Here is a 4,888-nt window from a genome sequence, read left to right on the forward strand (position 1 = left end):
ACCAAGCTCAGGATGAGCATCGCCTATCATCCACAGACGAACGACCAAATAGAGGTCATGAATCGCATCTTGGAGCAATATCTTCGCGCCTTCGTTCATGACAGTCCATCCTAATGGTATCGCTTCTTATCGCTGGCAGAATGGTTGTATAATACATCCACACATTCAGGCACGGGCATTTCTCCTTTTGAGGCAATTTACGGCAAACTGTTGTCGTCAATACCACAGTACATCTTGGGCGATACGAAAATCGAAGCTGTTGATTCTTTGTTGGCTTCACGCACTGTTATCCTCGCTGGTCTCCGCCATCGCTAGCTCAAAGCTCAAGCTAACATGAAAAGTACGGCAGGCGCTCATCATCGTAATATCGAATTCGTAGTAGGCGATTGGGTTTATGTTCACCTAAGACCGTATCGCCAAACATCAATTGTGCCAGCCTACACCAAGTTGGCCAAAAGATTCTATGGTCCTTTCCAAATACTTGAACGCGTGGGCCCTGTCGCGTACAAACTACAATTGCCATCTTCTTCTAAGATTCACCCCGCGTTTCATATTTCACTATTGAAACTCCATCACGGACCCCCACCCACTCATCTTGTCGTTCTTCCTCCGACTAGCACTGAGAACCATCCAATCATTTAGCCTCTTCATGTTTTGGATTGGAAATGGGATCCTTCATCTTGCCCGCCGACTAAGCTTGTTCTGGTCCAATGGGATGGCTTGGCACAAAAGGACACTACATGGGAGTTGCTAGATATACTGTGCAAGTCTTACAACCTTGAGCACAAGGTTGGTTTGGTTGAGGGGGCTGATGATAGCAATTTAGACATCCATGAACAAGAGGAGCACAAGAGCAGCAAGGAATTGGACCATAGCAAGCCCACAAGGAATACCAGAAAACCCACACGCTTCAATGACTTCATTAGAGGCTATTAAGCAAGCACTAAAATCTATTCTGTTATGCCCACTACATATTTCCACTATCCCACCCATTAGTTAGTTATTACAACAAAGATAGAAAATATACTGTTATGAATTTGTTAGCACTACGAGCCAAAGTTTGTTATACCTTTTGGTGCAAAAATCTTTGTGTAAACAAGGGAGTATGAATGATAATGGGGAGGAACTGAATTTTATTTAATTTACCTTTGCAATCTTATTTCTCGTAGTATAGGACCTTATCACACTCTCTCCATCCATGCACATCTTTGAATGTTCTCGTTCTTACTACTGTAAATATGAGGAAGTCCTAGTCACATGTAATCAAATAAGATGTAAAAGAACTTTGAACATACTATACAAAGTCCATACTCAACAAAAGCAACGGATCCACCCTTGTCTCACCCTATTTTTCTTATTCACTTGTTGCGACTTTTAAAAAGCTGCTGTCGCCAAATGATAACAAATGTCTTCACCCAAGTGTTTTGTTAGGCGAGCTCTATCACAACTATTCTATTACTATTCCTATCATTCTACTAAAACTAAGAGAGAAGATAAAATAACGATTCAGATATTTTTATTGATAATAATAATCAAATGAGATACAATATATAACCTAGTGATTGTTAATAACAACCATACAAGTGTCCTCATTTAACTTTAAAAAATATAAAATAAAAACAAATAATATAAAAAAAGATAAACATCTAACTCATCTAATATTTAAACTACCTATTTGAAACTCTAAATCCATCCTCTCATGTTTACTATCAATATATCATGTCGTTAACCCTTTTTACGAGCAATGCTAATTAAATATATTTAATTTTACAGGTAAGGATAATCGTCTTAGCTTTGACATAGTTGCATATATATATATATATATATATATATATATATATATATATATATATATATATATATATTGTTCGTATATTATCAAGATCAAGATTCCTAACTTTATAATGGGAAGTTTAGTTCTTGTCAACGAATCTAGCTATAGCAATTAGCAAGTTTTCTTTATTATTTTAAGCGGGTGTGAATGGTGTAGATTCAATTAACCAACAACAACCTATTATCAGAATCATTAATTTCTTTGAAGAGATTTGCTGATTATATAATTATCGTCACGGCTAGTCTAGACTCGATCAGAGCTACTATTAGGCACATGTGTAGTTTAAAATCCACAGAAACAAACAAAGGGGGATTCATTTTCCAATCTTAACTAGCTGTATATGCCGCATAGTTTGAAAAACTCTTACAAAGCACTTCTTATTATTGTTGGAAAAACTGCACTGGACTTTTGGAAACATATATTGTACTTTTCTCTTTCTCATCAATCTGTGTTATAAAGGCAATTGTCTCGTGTAATTTCATGATACAAAGGTTAGTGAGGTCAAGTACAATCGATGTTCTCTATTAAGAGTACAACTAATTAATTAAGTAATCGTTGAATTAAAATAAAACTGAAGTTTGATTTGTTAAATTTGACCAAGCTATTTTATTGGGCAAAAATACTCAAACATAATTTTAGACTATATTATAAAATTGACTCAAACACAAACTTTATTAATTAGTAAATATATATGCTCTATGTAATTATATATATATATATATATATATATTGATTTTTGTTTCTAGTCTCTATATTATTTTTATTTCTGCAATATTCATCTTCATTTATTTTGATATATTTCATGATGGTGTGAACTTAAAACAAAATTACTTCAGTTTTCCAGAACATAAAAGTAAGAACTGAAAATAAAAAATTGTTATATCTACAAAGACTCGATAAAAAGTTTGTTATTCTTTTTGGGACATAAAACTAAAACTATTATATTTGTGTCCAATGTCGGGATTGATGCTAATTCATTTGCAACTCTTTTCAAAGTTTTTCTTGTATTTGTGTTGTTTATATAGTAAGCTCACGACTGAGGCTATAATAGTTGTAGAAGCAAGTTTCATGATAAATCAAGATTGATTCAAAGAGTTTTGATGATAACAAAGATGATGACAAAAAGCTCAAAAGTCAAAAACACTTCATGATAACAAAGATGATGATCTCAAGAATCAAAGAATGAGTTCAAGATTGAATCAAGAACACTTCAAGGTTCAAAAGGAAATTTGATTTCAAGAATCAAGGTTCAAGATTCAAGTTCCAAGAATCAAGATCAAGATTCAAGACTAAAGATTCAAGAATCAAGAGAAGACCCAATCAAGATAAGTATTAAATTTTTTTTCAAAAACTGAGTAGCATATGAATTTTTCTCAAAACCTTTTACCAAAGAGTTTTTACTCTCTGGTAATCGATTACCAGATTATTGTAATCGATTACCAGTAGCAAAATGGTTTTCAAAAAGCTTTCAACTGAATTTACAACGTTCCAATTGATTTCAAAATGTTGTAATCGATTACAATGATTTGGTAATCGATTACCAGCGTGTTTGAACGTTGGAATTCAAATTAAATTGTGAAGAGTCACATCCTTTCACAAAAAAGCTTTGTGTAATCGATTACATTGATTTGGTAATCGATTACCAGTGATAGTTTCTGAACAAAATCAAAAGTTGTAACTCTTCCAAAGGTTTTCAAGTTTTTCTAAAGGTTATAACTCTTCAAATGGTTCTCTTGACCAGACATGAAGAGTCTATAAAAGCAAGACCTTGATTTGCATTTGAACAACACTTACAACCCTTACAACAAACTTTTGCCAATTGATTTCTGAGTCTCTTTGAACTTCTTCTTCTTCTTCTTCCTTTTTGCCAAAAGCTTTCCAAATTTTCTGGTTTTCCAAACCTTGAAAACTGTGTTATTCATCTTTTTCATTCCCTTCTCCCTTTGCCAAAAAGAATTCGCCAATGACTAACCGCCTGAATTCTTTTTGTGTCTCTCTTCTCCCTTTTCCAAAAGAACGAAGGACTAACCGCCTGAATTCTTTTTGTGTCTCTCTTCTCCCTTTTCCAAAAGAACGAAGGACTAACCGCCTGAATTCTTTTGTGTCTCCCTTCTCCCTTGTCAAAGAATTCAAAACGACACAGTCTGAGAATTTTTTTGATTCTTTTCTTTCCCATATACAAAGAATTTCAAAGGACTAACCGCCTGAGAATTGTTTTGTATCCCCATTCACAAAGTTTCAAAGGTTTAACCGCCTGAGAACTTTGTCTTAACACATTGGAGGGTACATCATTTGTGGTACAAGTAGAGGGTACATCTACTTGGGTTGTTGACTGAGAACAAGAGAGGGTACATCTCTTGTGGATCAGTTCTAGTGGAGGGTACATCCATTAGGTTGTTCAAACAGAATAAGGGAGGGTACATCCCTTGTGGATCTTTGCTTGTAAAGGAATTTTACAAGGTTGAAAAGAAATCTCAAGGACCGCAGGTCGGTTGGGGACTAGATGTAGGCACGGGTTGTTGCCGAACCAATATAAAAACTCTTGTATGTTTGTCTCCTTCTTCTCTACTCTTTTAATTTTTGCTATGCATTTTAATTCTTGCTTTTACTTTTGGTTAAGTTTCTTTTCTGTTCTTCATTTACTTAACAACATAGTAAAAGTCTTAGAAGAGTAAATTTTTAATTAGTAAAGGTTTAGGAATAATTAATTCAACCCCCCTCCCCCCCCCCCTTTTCTTAGTTATTCTAAGGCCACTTGATCCAACATTAATTGTAAGGATTAAAAAATATACAAGGACTAAAACAAGAGACTAAAATAGGTGAGTGTAAATATTGTAAGGACTAAAAAAATATATAAGGAATAAAATTAAAAGTATTGATTTGCAGAGTATTTATTAACCTCAATAATGATTAATTTTAGCTAGAAAATCTTATTAATCATATTTAATAAAGTCTTCTTTTAATTATATTTTTTTTATTCATTGTATTCGAATCAAAGATCTTGCATGCTTAGATGGACTCATGTCAATTCTTCTCATATTATTGGTACAATAG

The sequence above is a fragment of the Glycine max genome, chromosome 6 (genome assembly GCF_000004515.6).
Source record: "Glycine max cultivar Williams 82 chromosome 6, Glycine_max_v4.0, whole genome shotgun sequence".
In the NCBI taxonomy this organism is placed as follows: Eukaryota; Viridiplantae; Streptophyta; class Magnoliopsida; order Fabales; family Fabaceae; genus Glycine; species Glycine max.